Here is an 18,144-nt window from a genome sequence, read left to right on the forward strand (position 1 = left end):
AAGAGAACTCCCCACTGCAGTTAAATTCCCAAAGTAGGGACTCAAGCTGCTGCTTTGGAAGCAGCTAAGGAAGACTTTGAGACGTCCCTGTCCTTTGCACCAGCTTGCCAGTCATTTCTTTTCATCATTAAACTCAGTAAGGATTATTAACACAGTAACTGGCTCACCTTCACCTGTGTAACAAAATGTCCTATAACAATTGCATTGAATTCTCTGAAGATTCAGAACAGGAACAACCTCTACTACTGTGAACCTGTGATCTTTATTGTCCTTAAATCAAGAAAGACCATTATGAGAAAAGATTGCTCTGGGACTACTTGGGGAAACTGGTGCAGAAACTGGGGTATGCATAGAGCCTTCATTTCTTACAGGAAGCAAACCACTCTGCTGTGAGAGCAAACCATTAGAGTTTATTTGGTTTAATTGACATATTTGCATGTTTGGCATGAAAGGGCACAATGTGGGTTAATTTTTAGTCTGTCTTCCTGTGAAAATGAGATTCATATGGCTTTCCTGTTTCCATCAGCATACATTTTGACTGTTTGTCTTCTGGGCTTGGACATAGATCTATAGTTTCTGTGAGCTGACACCTAGTCACTGGATGAGAAAGATACTATTGCATGTAGTAAGGGAAAAGAATCTGTGAGTGTCCTCCCCCCTGTGAAATGCCACAGAATCTTGGTGTGGGACACTGACCCTTGTGAAGGGTTTATCCACTGCTCACAGAGCAGCCTGCTTCTTTGGGCAATATTTAATGCTATGTTAATGAGTTCTGTTTGCAAGTCATTCGGGTCTTAAACCTCAGGAACTGGGAGCTGCTGGAGACTCATTCAGAGCCTCTTGGCTCAGCAATGTCCTCCCATGGGCAGGACTTTATCACCAGGAGGATGAGCAGAAAATGCTACCTGTGGCTTCTGTGCTCTGACAGCTTTGTGTATCAGTTGCTCCATGACTCCATCAGCTGCTGATGCATAGCCCAGTTCCTAACGAAGCACAGCCAAGGGATAATTGATATTTGTGCCACGTGTCAGTTTCTGCCCACCCATGCCTTGTCAAAACAATTTTTCAATATGTGACATATTTCAACCAAGTTCACAATGGGGTAAATTCTCAAAGATCATTAATTCCCACAAAGTAATTTAAATGGGAAATCATCTACATTAAAATAAAAGAAAAAGCGAAACGGTGTCAGAGTCCTGACAAAGTTCCTCAACCAAGGAGTTCCCACCTTCCTAGATACCAAAGGCATTAATACTGTGGGACCTGCAAATGCTGTTCCACACTGTTTCTCTCTTCTTTACATGTGTGAAATACATAAACTAAGTGGAAAGTGGCTGTTTAAAGTGGCTAAGGGCATCCATTAGCTTGCCAAGTATATTTACAGCACATCTAAAAATGGTTGCTAGGATAACTAAAATGTTTATTGGCAGAATATGAGTAGAGAATTTTATAAAATGTTTGCTTCTGGACAATAAAAAGGAGGAAAGGGTGATGATTGTACTTCTGAAGGTTTGCAACCCAAAAGTTCGCTCAGTCCTAAATCCCAGCTCATTTGTAATGTTATATAAATGTCATGCATTCCATGTCTGAGTAGAAGTCAAGCTAAGGACACATGACATCTGCTCCAGATGAAAGTAATTCATGCTCACAATGTAATTCCACATATATAACAACTTCCTCAACTTTTTTTTGCAGTTACTAAGAAATTATTTGGGGCATATGGAGGGGAATGCCAGTGTAACAGTATTGGCTTGTGAAGAGAGCTTGGAATTCAAATTCCCCTTGCGAAGGTGAGGGTTAATAACTCCATTACTACTGTCTTGTGAAGAATTATCCATTTGTCACAGACACAGATAAGTGAGAGATTTTCTTATGCTGAATTGTATATTCAAAAATGTGTCTTTGCATATTTTTCTTGTGCAAAAAATCCTAGGCTTTAAGCTTCTAGGCTTTAAGTGGAAGCAATGCCACAGCACTGCTCAGTCACAGTGCTCTTCATCAGCTTAGTACTTCTCAAGCACATGGAAATCCAGTCCACAGGTACAGTGCTCTGCAACAGATTCTGGCTTAGCAGCCCGTTAAGGAAGCATTCCCTCATAACATACAGCCTTGCTGGGATCAGTGCCTGCATATTTTACACCTTTTATGTTACTGCAGTAGTTAAATCTATTCAGTCTTTCCTTTGGCACCCGAGTCAGTTAATCTGGAGACATAAATTCATAAGGGCTCAATGTTCATCTAATAAAAAAGTTAGTCTCTGCCCCAGTAGCATTTACTGCATCATCACTTTTCTTACAAGACATGAATTTTTCAACAGCTTGTGAAAAGTTGTGAACAGAGCCTTAATTAAAACCACATTCAGCAGAAAGGTATCTTATGTTATGAGTGAAGGAAAGATGTGGGTAATATTAAGCAGCTGTTAAAATCCACAATTAAGTCCAGCTAATTGTTATTACTGGCAGCCTCAATGACAGATGAGCAGTGAAAGTCTTGACTGAACAGGCCTTTGGTCAAACAACTGATGTTGCACAGCTATTCTGCAGTAGGCTGCTGACCCCCATTGAATACAGAGATGTAACACTGACAGACAGATAAACAATGGAATTTGTATGAGTATCAAAAGCATTGTCCTTCCTCCTGTTCTTCCTGAAACGCACCGGCTGCCTGAATCCAGACCTGAGAAACCCTAATGAGGGCTCACAGGTCTGAGGGACAGGAACCACAAAGGCACTCTGGTCTCCTGACACAGATTCACAACCTCTGCCAGTAATACCCATTCAAAAACTCATGGCTGAACTGGAACACAGCCCATTAAACAGACATTCAGTCTTGATTTTACAGATACCAGGGATAGGTTCTCTGTGTATTTTCCCAGAAGTTCTAAAGATGCTGAAAGTTTCAAAATACAGGTGACAAAGCCAACATAAAAATTTCCTGTCTTCTCTTCCCAGCCTCTGGCTACTTCTGCTCCCTGTGATGTTGCTCCCTCACTTGTGACAGTGCAACCCTTTGTAGACCCATGCTACAAAACAGATTGCTGTAATGATTTAAAAAGCCCATGGGAAACCCTCAATTTGACTTAATTACAGAAAAAACATTTTGTTAACTGCCTCTTTATAGGCTGAGGCATTACTGCAAACTTGATTTAGTCTTGTTCCACATGACTTGCAGTTACTTACATCCAGGGCATGTATAAAATGCCACCTTTCTGCTATGGAAAGGCTTTACAACCAAAGCTGTACTGCTCTTACTCACTCACTAAGAGAGAGAGGAAGTTTCACTGTAACTGTCAATTAACAAATTACTGGAAGGGTGAAAATCGAATATAATCATTTAAGCAGCAGGACAAGAACATGGGAGATTGCTGATTTAGAGAACAAATTTTATGCCAAATCACAAGCAAAGTATTTCAGCCAACATCTCACCTTTCTTTTTAGTTTAGAATTGGAGGTTCTGGCACCTTCCCTTGGTGAATCTTCTCTGTTGACATCCTAGGAGCCTTTTTGAGGGTTGTAGGAACCTAGGGAAGAGTAATTTCCTTGCGGAGCCAGCCACAGGATTATTTTTCGGCATTGAGCCTACCCGGGGTTGCCAACCAGTTCCAAAGCAAAACCAGGCCTCCTTTTTTCCTTGGAGGTCTGTGTAACTTGCACTTGGAGGGCTTTCACATCAGCTGATCTGGCAATCATGTCTGGAAGTAAAATGTCCAAAGGAAGCATTTTCTGCTTCAAACTCTGCTCCTTGGCCAGCATGATGACAAGGGACCTGCACTGCCTCCACAGAGCCCTGCTGTTCATCAGGAGCACCCTTGTGCACGTGGGGAACGGGTTGTCTTCAGCAGCCACACCAAGACACAGGAATTTACCCTTGAAGAAACTTCACCTCCTGTCAAATTGTCTCTTTCACACCTCCAATGAATGAGGACTTCTTTGTCCCCATGTCTCTGGAGGCATTTACTGCATGCACGCCCCATGGCTGAAGAGATGGAAAGTGAACTTTTGTGTGTTGGGGCTGGGTTTGCTCTGAAAGGTGCTCATATACATGGTGATGGGCATGTTGGAGGAACTGAATAGGACAGAATATGCTGCCAGCTCTATTTGAAATTGCTTTCTTCCCAGTGAGGTGGTTCTGATTGTGCCTTCATCCTGTGGAAAGACATTGTCGTTCATTTAATGCAGCTTAAAGTGCAAAGATAAGAGTACAGTCTCTGTGTGGGGGACTCATCTAAGGCTGCAGTTCATTTCTGAACTGGTCAGCAAACAAGAGCAGTTACTGGAGGGAATACAAGTGAACAATGTAGACTAAGCCTGATGAGATCTATGGATGAATCATTCTCTTTTCTAATCTCTTCCTTTAAAGAGAAAAGAAAGGAATAAGACTGGAAATAAAGCACTTGTTTTTTAACAGTGTGTGCAATTAACTATTGAAACTGCTTGCTGTGGATTGTCCTTCATTTGAAGGCTTTCAAACAAGGCAGAAAAAGGTTCAGCAAGAATCAGCCTTGATGGCAGTATTCCTATGTTGTGTGAGGGCTCAGATGAGATTTCTGTTACAACACTCCTGGCCTTAGACTCCCAGTTAGTTTCACTTTAGTTGCTCTCCCTCTGCATGGCAGGAAAGCAGTTTCTAATTAGACAGTGAAGCAATAATTTAGTTCTTAGAGATTATACATATACACACATATATATATATCTATATCTATAGCTGCAGTTTTAGTTTTTAGTTTAATGGTAGACTCATACAAAAAAATCCTGTATCTCCATCATGTCTTTGTCTTTAATTATGGTGATTAAATTTTTAAGATTCCGGCTCCTGTGACTAAAGCCAGCACCAAGAATAGAGGGAAGGCCTTTGTTCTAAATCCACTAGGACAAAATATCAGACATAAATAAGCTCAAAAATAAAGCATCATATAAAGAGGCAGAGCAAGGTCAGAGATTTTGATACATGTGTGTGGCTCAGGTAAAGGCACTTTGCTGGCTATCATTATCTCCCCAGCATGATCTTCTTATTTAAAAAGCAACACTTTTGTGTTGCTTTTTAAATAATCACTTAGTGCTTAAACTTAGGCACTTGATGTCATTTTGGACACCTGAAATTGCTAAAAGCTGCATTGGTTGGTATGCACAGCACAGGGCCATGGAGAAGGCTTGTTCCCTTACACAACGACAGCAGGAAGACAGGCAGGAGAGGCAGGAGGAGGCTGTTCTTCACCATGGAGTTACTCACACAGCAATTCACTTCTCTGCTGTTTAATAGATGAAGCATATTTGCTTTATTGTTTTAAAAATTAAAAAGCACAATAATTTAAGAAAGAAAATAAGTATGAGATGAAGACTTCAGATGGCCTGCACTGGTCTGTCTTCATTAATTTAAGGTAGGGTTATATTATGTTATCTGAGAACTTATCCCATAACACTTAATTACTTGAATAACATCTGTGATAGGCAATTGATTCCAAGAGAACTGAAGTGAAGCCAGGGCTGTCAGCGAACCTTCCCCATGGTAATTTCAGCTACTGTTCTGGTCTCTTTTCAGTGTTATTTATGGCTGGCTAATTTGACTACCACAAAGAAAGTACATAAACCCAGCCTTTAAAAGATCTATTCCAGATAGCAGATTATCTTGGAGGTAACAGTGCTTCAACATTTTGTCAAAATACCACGCTGGTCCCGTGGGAGGCTTGAAAATATTTCCTCCCCTTTGAGGTCTTAGTTCTGCTCAATGTGACCTGCACAGCAAACACTTTGAAAGGAGGGTGTATAGTTTGAGCTTACATTTTCAATCTTACTGCAATTATAATAATTAGAAGGATCTGACACTGGTCTCTGTTTTCTTTCTGAATATTAATCCTGTTCATTGTCACTTGTAAGCATTGACCAGCATTCTAAATGTGTTAATTAACCGTAATTTTATTAATAGCCATCCCAAAGAAAAGGCATAAGTCTAAGACAATTGCCTGCATCTACTTCGAAAAATCCAAATTCAGATCCCTTTTCAAAAGATCCCTATTTTGACATGTTAGACTGAAGTACACAATGTGTGTGTCCTAGCCTTCAGGCTTATCTGGAATCTACATCTGAATAATGTTAGGCTTTCAGCCTCTACATTTAAGAAAAATTTTATGTCTCTAAAAGGTCATGATCTAACAGCAGAACTCAGAAAATAAATCAGGGCAGCTGTCACTATAATTTGGTCAGAAATGAATGCTAAAATTACAAAAACTGAGATGTAGAAGTTGGAAATTAGATAAAAGAAAATGGAATAACAATAGAAAGCAGTTTTAAAAGTGGTATGTGGGGTATTTTTTAGTGAATAAATTGTTAATGGAAATTTCCTCTTTCACAAACTGTTAAAAATTGTGGTAATTCCTTATTGCTTTTTCCATAAACTTGGTTGGGGGTTGGGTTTGTGGAGGTGGGAGTGGGGGTGTTTTGTTTTTTTAATATTTACTGACAATTTATGATCCATAGGAAGGCCTATAGTGTGCAGTAAGGTGGTATTGCACTGTTTTATCCTTGATAAGGAAAATATATTCATGTACACTTAAAAATTTCCTTACTTCAAGCAATATTATCCAAGAAAACATCACAAATGCTTTGGTCTTCTTGCATTGAGGGCAAAACTCATAAGTTAATGCTTACAAAATGTATCCTGGTGTTCTTAATGTAATTTCTAAGGCTCAGATATTTCAAATATCCTCTCCTCAACTGCAACTCTCTTGAGTTCTTTTTTTTATTTAAAAATGAAACTTCCCACTTCATCCCAGAAACACCAGCCATTTTCTGTTCCATCCTCAAGTTATTAATCTCTTTTAAAGGAAATGTTTAAATAAATGCTTATTTATTTTCATTTTCTTCTTTTTGGGCTGTGTCCAGGAGATGTACTAATGCTGGCTACACAGAACACTCTTTCTGCAGCACCAAAGATCATCTGATCATGTCCATTCAAACAGAAACCAGTTACATACAGCTCTTCACACATCTTCTCTGGGCACAGAAACACTGAGAAAACTTACCCCCAAAGAAAAGGAGAAAAATCATTATTTACTGATGGATATGCAATGTGAAGAAATCTGATCATAAGCATATAACGACCCAGCAGACCTCAGTACAAGAAATAAGGACAATTTGCCTTCAAACACATGGATGTGATTCATTAAATTTAGTTATCTATCGGGTAAGTGACTAATGTAAATTTTCCTCAGAATTCCTTGATAAGTAATGGGGAAAGATAAACTCTTCCACAGTATATATCATCCTATTTCACTGCAAATGTTTATAGTAGGAGGGATGAATAACACTCTAAAGATGTATATCTTCATATAGACTCCATCCAGAGAGACTAGATAATTCATTTAGACTGGGCACCTAAATTGCAGATAACTAAAAGTAAGGGAGTTGGATCTTGCCCTGAATGCCTGGCTAAACAAAGAGTATTTCTCAAGTTACTTAGAAAATGAATGCCACAGTGCTTAAGAGGGCTTCTGATTGCTCACAATCCTTTGTGGGCTTTGCAACCTGCTGTGCTTTGTCCAGGCACTGCTGCAGAACAGACTGTGCAGAAACTAACATAACAGGGCATCCCATGTTTGTTAGAGAGAGCAAAGCACCTGAGTGCTGGGTCTGGAGCTTGCCTGGAGCTCCCAGATGGACCTGAACTAACCAAGCATGGCTCAGACCTGCTCTTAATTCTGCTCCTTTGGGGGAAGAGGACTTGTCAGCAGTAACAGCAATGTCCTGGTGCTGAGCAAGCAAGCACCCAGAGCCCTAGAGAGGTCTCAGAGCTGCTCTTCCCAAAGTACTGAGGCCCTTTTAATGGAAACACAGGGAGGACCAAAAACCTGTGTGCTACATGAAACAAATCCATATCCCACTCTGCACTCCCTCTTCTCTCTCTTCTCTGAAAGTATTGAGAAAGAACCCCTAAGGGAGAGCTTTTTCTATTGGAAGGGATTGCTCTCCCTATCCGGCCTACCACAGAAGTTTTTCTTATTAAAACACACAGACCCACTGATGGTCTCATTTAACAGTTCAGGCGGGTTTATGGATTTGTTTTTGTAGGCCTTAGACCCTCATAGCTCTTGCAATGTGTGAGGATGTGATGGCAGTGATGCCTGCATGGTCCTTCTGTCTCCAGAGGGGCTGCCTGAGGAGCTCTGCCTCAGCAGCAGAAACCTTTTGCTTTCAGTGATACTCATTTCCTCATCACCAGGGAAATTATCCATATCGTTTCTGCTGATTTTCCCCTAGACTGCTGCCTGCCAAAGATGAACCTTTTCATTCAATGCATTCATAGGGTACCTTCTGCGCACCAGTGTTGCAGGCACATTGTTTTTAAATGCCAGACTTGGGCTGGTTGGGTTGAAATTTGCCTTGAGCCTCAGGCTCAAGAATTTCCAAACATCATTTTTGCCAACTCAAAGTAAGAATGAGAGTGGGGAGAAATTATTCTTGCCCATGTGGAAAACGAGTCTGTCAAGTCTTTATTTAGGATAATCTCATTCTGCCACACTTTACCAGGAGGACTAGAAACCAGGCCTGTGGGAGAATGCCTTCCCATCCAGGATCACAGCATGGCATTGGGTTACTTAATGGGCTCCCAGGAGCAGGATGGGCAAGGAGCTAATGAAAGCAGCTTCCCAATATAGGTCAAGCTTCAAACAGACACATGCAGAGGTCCTGTGTGAAAGCAGCAAAGAGAAACATCTCTAAGAAATATTTTGACAAGTTACTTTTTAGTCTTTCCTCACCATTAGTAGCACTCTTAATAATTCATATAGAGGTAATGAAGACCTTGGATGATGGGATGATTCAGTCTGATTTTTTTGCGAATTTAGTTTTTACTGAGATTAGGAAATCATACACAGAATAAAAGTTAAAAGACTGCTACCAAGATTAAAATTTAAGCAATTCAGTGTGAATACTGAAGCTGCCAGTGCAAGCTTAATTGTGCCTCTTTGGTGTGTTCACATTATGCCAGCCTTTATTTACAGAATCATGGATTGCTTCATGGTGAGGTAACCATCTCTCTGTGACACTGCTAGCTGGAGTTTTCCTCACAAAGCTTCTCCTGAGGAGCAAGACAAAGGAAGGGACTCTCAAAGGCTGTCCTCACAGCCATGTCACTGCTGTCCCTGCCAGGCCTTGACCAGTCCTCACTCAGCAGCTGAGTGTGGACTTTGGCTTAGAGAAAGATAGGGAGCTGTATTTTGTATGTGAAAGAACATTCTGAATAAGGCAGGGAGTATCTAGGAAGATGAGAGGAGGATTTTCAGCTTGTCAAGAGACAAGTAAGTTTGATACTATTACGGAGAGTTAGAACTTTCCTCCTTTTTCAGAGGAATTTTGTCAGTACAAATGAAGCAACGGGCTTAGAATACCTTGGTAGCCTCCTAGCAGCAAGGAAGTGAAAACAAAGCCACAAAAGCAGATGGACTGGCTGTATCTGCTTTTTATTGCACTGTACCACATTCATACAAAATATTCTTGCATGCACATTCACTATTCCATTCACAAGGCCTAACATACATGGCCATTTGCTGCAGGGGCAGTCTGTGTTGATTTAAGCCTTCATATTTGGTGAAGCCAAAAAAAAGGGAGAACTTTAAGTTTGATCTGAAGGAAAACTCAGGATAGCATTATGTATTAAAGGACAAAATAAACCAATTCTGAGTTAAATTCTGCTTAAATTGACCAAGTGTCATACAGAGTCTGTGCTTTGATTCAACTGCTGTTTTTAAAAATGGACTATTTGTTCTTTTTCTACCAACATAGGCTTCCAGATTTTCTAGCATTCATGAGTATCCTTGAGTGAACACTTATTCATATAGATGCATGTTTTTAACATAACCATTGTCACATAAATAGCTGCCAGAAGAATCATTGAGGAGGTGCAGATAGAAGTACTAGAGTATGTTGATATTCTACCCAGCTAATTCATCTAATCTTGATAGTATTTGTAAACACCTTGCCTAGTTTCCAAGTGAGAAAAAAGCTAAAACCAAGACAGCTGGTGCCTGTCTCAGTCTGTGTCAGGATGCAAAACTAGGAAGCAGTCAAAAAGCAGGGATGTTCCCTTTTCACTTGAACATGTGGTTACTGGTTATTAGTCAGGTGCCTGGAGCAGGAAGAGTAAGAATTTATTCCATTTTGGAATATTACCTAGCAACAGTGTCTGGGAAACCATTGCTCTGAGGGTTTTCCACTTTATTTTGTTTTTCAAATACAAGGTGAGTGTGCAAAGTCTCACATGAGATCAAAATCTAAGAAAGTCAACATTCAGCATCCACGTAGCCCCGTAACAGGATCCATAAAAATAGGCTGCCTTAGACTACTCAAGTTATATAGAGAAATTATATTCCCCAAACATTTGTGTGGATAAAGTCAGTTTCACTTAAAAGTTCACTGGAACTTAGTGGTGCACACAACATTAAATCAGACTGGATTTAAAAAATGCTTCAACAGGAAAAAATGCATCCAGGCATCTTACAGATTCATGCTGGCATTATACTACCAGAGAAACAGAGGGTTACTGTAAGACAGCAAAATGAAATTATTTAAACTGGAATTTGACCAGGACATGTTTTAAGATCTGGTTTATGGAGAGATGCCTCTACCTGAATTAAGGTGCAAGCAAGATCATATGCCAAAGTCAACAGTATGGATTTTATTTAACAGTAGAATGTGAGTTAGAGACAGAGAAAGAAGTAGAAAAGAGAGGAGAGAGACTACAAGAGAGAGAGATCAGGCAGAGGCAGTCACCATCTGTGGATCTGTCCTGTTTGTCCTTCTTCACCTTGGTCTCCTTGGTGGGGGGGTATTGAGGTAATTAAAAACTTTTCACTATTTATTTACACAATTCTCTTATTCTATTGGTTAAATAATTCCCTCGTTTCAAATGCTAATTAGTTCTTTAGAATCAGTGGGTTGTCTGAGTCCATGGGTTTCTTTAAGGTGGTGGGTTGTGCCAGACCTCAAGCCTGCCAGAACTCACAGTTGACTTCAGCACAGCTACTGAGCTGACTTTCCTTGTGGATTCTGTGTCCATTATCAGTGTTCCCCCAGCTCTGTTTACCTCTCCCTGGGCCTGAGATAATGCTCAGACAATAGTATTCCCTTTATTTAATCTCAGGTTCCCATCAGGTAGCTTAACTGTACAGTCCAAGTTCCAGGAATCCACAGAGGCACATTGGGGTGGGGAGAGTTGGGTGGGAGAGGGGTTGGGAAGCCCTTGGTGGTCACAGATGCCATCTGTGCCATAACTTGGGTGATCTCTGTTTGACCAGCAGCATGGGTGTGGGCAGCTGCCCCTCCACAGTTTACCACAGCCCTTGGCTGGATGCATCCCCTGTGAAGTGCAGCCAGACCTCACCAGGGCTGGAGCCAGAGCCATCCTGCTGCTCCATTCCATGCTTATCTCAGGTCCTGCTGTGGTGTTAGCAGTGTTTGAGACCAGCAATTGGGAAGCCCTTACAACATCCTTACAACAAGCAAACTTCTACAATAAAAAATATTACTATTTTGAGGCATAATCCTAAACATTCTGCAGAAAGTTTTTGGGATGTGGATGGCTTTCTTCCCCCTTCACTTGTTCTAATTGCAGTTTAAAAAAAAAAACTGTCTCATTGAGATTTCATTTAAAGAACAGATCAGAGCATTCCCACAGAGCACTCCCACACCAGGTCATTGTCCAGGCTGCTGGAGGAAAGATGGTCTGTATCTATCACATCAGGATCTTCATGTGAGTGTGATAAGGAAATATAGAGCAAATATTTGATGCATTTTCTCAGTTCTCTAAACTTTAATCTTGCTTCTGTGTAAAAAGTAGGCCACATACTGTGAATGTCTCACCATTATCCCATGGAGACAAAATGTGTAAAAGTGTGTTTTGACTTGTATGCCTGTAGGAGTTTCTGCATACTTCTCCTTTTTTCTTTCACATACACAGGTACTATTTATTCTTCAAATAACCTGATGTGTTAGAGGGGTTTTAAAACTTCTGTGATCCAAAGAAGCAGTTACAAATTTGTCTGTATTGTTTATATGGCATATTATCACAATGAATTTTTCAATTAAATGTAATTATGATAGCAAATGAACTGACAAATGAAATGCTTAGGCAAATAAAGAAGTGCTTTGAAATGCAGAAGTATTTGGAGTCAGCTGAGGGAGAATAAACAATTCTAGAGTATAAGTTTATGAGAAAGAGAGTGGCTGGACTTTGCTCAGAAAAGTCCCCTGTCCAAACCCACTCTAATAAACTCCAAACACACCAGGCCATAACATAAAGTGCTCACTGCCACGGGTTCAAGTGAATCAAATGCAAGCCATAATCTCCTGCTCACAAAGGAGAAGCTAATGGGCTTCTAAGTGGAATGTGAGAAAACACACAGAAGTTTAGAGCAACAATCTTCAAAATTGTGGACAGATGTAGCAAAATTAAGAGCCAGTCTTTCCATTTACCTTTTGATTATGACAGCTTGGCACATTAATTCACATTTAGGCAGGGCAGGGAGGCCTCCCTTGGTGTAGAATAAAGACAGTGGGGCCATCTTCCTTTTGTGAACAGGACAATTAACCTTTAGTTCTGATCACGCTGACACAGTGATGTTGGTGGCAGTCCCACAGTGCTGCCCAGAGCCTCTGCCAAGTTATCATCTTCCACCAGAATGTCTGCATGCCATATATCCTCCTCTCTCCAGAATTAAAGTTCATGTGACAAGTAAACTTTGCACACAGAAAACCACAGCAATATTTATGATAAATAAAATTTCAGATATAGGATTTGTCTTGTCCAGCTTGACCTGCCTGTGGTTGAGACAGCTCTACCTGAGTTCACAGCCCTCAGTTTTTAGCATCATCAATAGTGAGAAATAAACACTTTTATAATATGTGCTCCTTACTGGACAATTACTTTAAACTGAAATTAATTGTATCTAGAAGTGCTTATTTTCCGATTTTAATCATAAAAGATTAGGTAACTAACTCAAGTATATATATGGAAAACCAAAACACTGGCATGTAGTCCCATGTTGGCATTATTTTGGGTATATTAAAATAGAGTTTAAATAGAATTCCTAGCAGAATTTTTAGAGGTACCTCGGGTCCTCTATTTGCCTCTTTAGCCACTTTCAACATGTATGTATATGTATATATCAGAAACCTTTGTCTGATCCTGACAGTGGAGCTCTGACTTCACTGAATATCCAGATCTCCTGAGGTCACTTAGTGAGGTGGGTAAAGAGGGAATGCTGGCTTATGCCTATAATACTTATTGTTTCTCACCTTTCATTACTGCTGCGTAACTAGGGATCATGTGGCAAAAAGAGATTTTCTAATCATATACTCTTTGCCATAATGGCCCTTGGCCTCTGCTGTGCTGGTCCAAAAACAACAAATCAATGTTTATTTTAACATCCCCAGAATGTAAACCAATTCAAAAATATGAAGATAAGGAGGGGATATCACCAGCTAAATAGCAAAGTAATAAACACCCAATGATATTAGAAGGCTTTTTGCAGGGTACCAAGGGGAGTTAAATCTCACTGGGCTGGATTACAAAACAGTAACTCCTTTAAGCTGAAAGAAAGAGAAGTAAATAAATCATCCTGATGGCATTTATTTACTTGTAGCATTTCTCTCAGCTTCCTGTGTTGATTATCAGGATCTCATGGAGGAGTCAAGTCTGCCAAAAGCAAAAGGCAAACATGGGATAGAGCCCCTGGTTTTAACATGTTTATACCACGTTTTCACTGACAAAAAAGTGGAGGGTGTTTTATTTTACTTCTGGAAGGTAAAGCTCATGTTAATTGTCTACTGTAAAACAACAGTGGAGATAAAATCTTACACCAAATTTCTCCTTTCCCATCAGAAAAATTTCAGGAAAGGCTCTGATGGCCGCTGCAAAAAGTCCTGCTTGCTGGAAGGGCTGTCTTGTGTCTTCACAACTCCCCCCTTGCTAAGGGGATAAGTGTGTCCTGTCATTCACCATCCAGCTTTTTTCTCTGGTTCTTACTCCAGAGTTTTCCATCTGAGAAAGACATCAGGGAAGGACTGTTATTTTCTGAGAGGTAATTTGGAAATGACAACCACAAGCAGAGAAGTTACATTCAATAATGTAATTATTGTGTGTTAGTTTTCTTTTTACCAAAACAAATTAAGCAACAGAAACTTCCATGCCTTTGTTTCGGAGAAAGTCAAGATAATTAGTTCTCTGAGCTTTCCAGGCCTGCTTCCCCACTTGTAGGGCTGTGTGCCACAGGTACTGTTACAATACAAGTGGAATTTTGACTCATGTAGAGATGATTTTTTTCTGACTTCAGAGGTGAGAGAAGGGTATGGTCTCTGGCTGCAGAAACAGGGGAGACAAAGGGTAAAGGGAAAACAAAATACATCCTCCTCCCTTGGAAGTTACAGCACAACTGCTGTCCAGGCAGCTCTTGATGGAGAGGAGGAAGGAGAAAGATATCTATTATTGTTCCCCTTTGTTAGATGAGGGTGTGGCTAACATCTCCTTTGAGTATTTCCTATGGAGGCTTGCATGCTGCACGCTGTATTTTATCAGACATGGCCCTAAAGGCACAGCATGTATCTTGCAAAAGCTGTGTTCAGCCACAGCTGCTTGAATTTGTGTGCTGATTAATTTTTGAGGACAAAGAGGATTAGAAATGATAAAATCTTGCATTTCCGTAGGATCATTCTTGAAGGACCAAAAAGACATTAATTAAGCCTCCCAATAGACCTGTGCATAGTGAAGTAAAATCCAGTAGAAAGAGATTAAAGGTCCTGTTTTCAAACTTGCTTCCCAAAGTATCTTTAGTTACAGTAATTTTATGCATTCACATTTTAAAGCATTTGACACAGACTTTTACTTGACCATGCAAGGAGGCCCCAGAAAATATCTCAGCAATACATCTTCTGGGTCATAACCACAAAAAATGCTTCTTCTCTCTTACAAAAGTTATTCCAAATCAGAGAGAAGTTTATTGGTAACTGAAAATCCACCTTGAAAATAATCTATTTTGAACTTACCGCTAGGAAGGTTTATTTTAAGTTTAAGAGGAATGTGCCAGTGCTTATTTTAGGAGCTCATTCCTTCCCCTCTTTCTGGCTAAATAGGATTTTTGTCTTGAGCAACTCAGTCCTCGGGCTGGGGGCTATGGGGCTAGCAAATCCCAACCAAAAGTATGTGCTCATCTGGCTGGGGAAATCCTTTTGGCAGGATCATTCCCTTGACCTGCTGTGTAAAATGCCCAAGATCACATCTCAGGATCCAGGCACTCCTGACCCCTTGTGTGTTGGAGGTGGGAGAAAGACAAAAAAATTATAACAGATAATGGTTCACAAACAACTTGGCCTGAAAGGTCTCACTGAATTTACATTCTTCTGAAACAAACTGGCAAATGTGAAAAGAACATGATAAATTCACTCTTCATAGTGTTTTTTTCCCCATGGTTACAGTGATGTAATCGTGCATGAGCTCAGTGAAACAGGTTGCATAATGTTTGGCTCCCCATTTTGAAGCCTGTAACTATTATACTAGTATCTATGTAATTTATTTCTGGTCTTTCACCAGCATTAGGTAAAGAAGAGGCTCAGTTTTCCCTGCTAAAATTAATTGTTTTCCATGGAAGGATCCACTTTCTGTTTGACTCCCTTCAATCTCATGGAATTACAAACTTGTAGGATTAAAGGATTTTCTAACTCTAATTATGCCTGATTACTAAAAGAATTGGTACAGAAACTAAGATTAAAAACAGATAAATGTATTTCCATTAGTACCAATGTAATTGAAAAATAAGGGAAAATAAAATGGAGCCTAGAGAAGGTGTTTCAAAATTCATTTATCATATTTTCAAATTGCTGAAAACTAATGCTACCCCATGTCCAGATTTTGCAATCCGCTTTCTTTCTGTCTAGACACAGGGGCTTTTTTCTGTATTGGCTTGGAATTTCTAGAGTTACCAGGTACCTTTCAAGCCAGATACTACTAAGCAGGCCATATGAAATCACTGAGTTGTTCATGAGTGATATCTGACACTATGGGAAGTATCAGCAACTATGTGAATATGGATTTATATAAATATATATATACACACACACACACATATATGCACTATGACTCTTCTTTGCTATCCCAGAAGTGCTGCACAATGTCACAGCTGCCCTAGTGAGCAGAAGCTACCTTATTAATACCCAGAGAACTTGCTGGACCTTTCATTGCATGGCCTGGCTTTTAATGGCATAAATTTCTGCTGCTGGCTTTGCCCCTGATTTGCACTGATTAGACAGCCAGCAGTGCTGTCACTGGTGCAGGGACCCAGGGCAGTGGCACCAGGGGCACAGTGCATGTCCAGCCCCATCTGACCTGGGACCTGCTGGTATCTCCTGAGGTCTGACTCTGCAGCAGCACGGCCAGAGCTGCTGCTGTGCTCAGCTGTGCCTGAGGGCTGCAAGGCACTCACCCAGAAAGTCTAGACAAAGGTAGAAAATCCTAAAAATCTGCTCTGACTGGATTTTCTTTTAGATAAAGGAGACCAGTCCAGGAGACCTTGGCTTGCAGTCACATTAGGAAAATTGGGCTTTTACTTGTACAGTTTGTTTCACTTGAAGTGAAACAAACTGTACTAGTAAAAGCCCAATTTTACTATTTTACTATACCAATGCAAAGCAATCCTGCTTGTCCAACAGACCAAGTGCACTTCATTCCCACAATGTACAGGAATTCCTGTACAAGTAAAGCATTCCCAGTTTAAGTACAGCCTGTGTTTTCAGTCGTTCATGTCCAAAATGGTAGAAAACACCTCTCAAAAAGGGCATGGTAAGAATTTCATCAGTAAATGAGAAGTGGTTTCAGATCATCACAGAGAAAGTCTGATTCCATAAAGGATTATATATCAATATTATATAATCTCTTTCAAGGGTTTATGGCTTTATAAAAGCATGGAATGAAAAATGTTTCTGGCTTGCAAACAAAAAGTGACTGCTTTGAGTGCTTGAAAATGGTGTTTTACTATTTTGTTAAAAACCAAACATAAATCTGTGTAATACCTATGAGACACACATTGCTCAGCTCAAAAATTGTGAAGAGCATTTCTAATTGTCACCATGATTTTACGGGTTTTCTTCTGTCATCCTGGACCAGCTCATCATGTATTTCAGTTTCTTTTATTGGGTCTACATATGGCACATACTAGTTCTTTATGAACATGGAAATTCAGGAAGACAATTATTCATTTTAATAAAGGAGACATATGAGAATAAAATATGTAATTATTTATTTAAAGCCTAAAAAACAAATCAGTAATTTATTTTCATGAGCACAGGCTGCCATATGACATTTGTTTTGTAGGATGACTCATATTTTTGGACTTTATACCAAACCATGAATGTCTAGTCTGGCTTAGAATTTCCTATGTAATGCAAAAGCTGTTGAAAGTGTTTCCAAATTCCAATAGCTTTTAAGAATTGCAATTACCTGAAAGATCCCAAGTGACGGGTATAGTGAAAGACTGGGAGAGATCACTGACTATGGCTGGCAATTTTCCTGTTATTGGCAAGGCCAAATACAGTGAAGAAATAACATTTTTACAGAGAGTAACTCAGATTGTGCCCAAGAATATCAAATCATGGCCATTGCATATTGAAAGATCCGAAGTGTGACTCTTTCTTTGCTTCCTGAGCCACTGGTGGACTCCTGCACTCCCTCTGCCTTGCTCCAGAGCAGCATTAGCAGCAGTGCCAGACCTGCAGTTGTCACTACATGGTTACCTGTGGGCCACCAAGGAAGCAACCCCTCAGCCTCATCCTCTTGTACCCATTTGAGAAGGAAGCAGGAGAGGAGCACACACTACTCCTGTCCTGGCCACTGCTACTGTCCCTGGGTGCCTGCCTGGCACACATTTCCCAGGGCTCCTCTCAGAGGTGGATCACTGCCTTGCTGGCGTGAAGGACACACATCTGACCACACAACTAGGCTGGGGGTAGTTGGCCAGGACATAGCAATTAACCCCTTTAATAAAGGCAGCATCTGTGGGCTCAGGGGGGTTAAATGAACAACTGAAGGACAGTTTCAGCCTTCATTAGCCCTGGGCATTGGATTACAGTGTTTTTAAGGCCCTGTTCTTCTCTGTATTGGCAGTGA

The sequence above is a fragment of the Camarhynchus parvulus genome, chromosome 2 (assembly GCF_901933205.1).
Source record: "Camarhynchus parvulus chromosome 2, STF_HiC, whole genome shotgun sequence".
Classification (NCBI taxonomy): domain Eukaryota; kingdom Metazoa; phylum Chordata; class Aves; order Passeriformes; family Thraupidae; genus Camarhynchus; species Camarhynchus parvulus.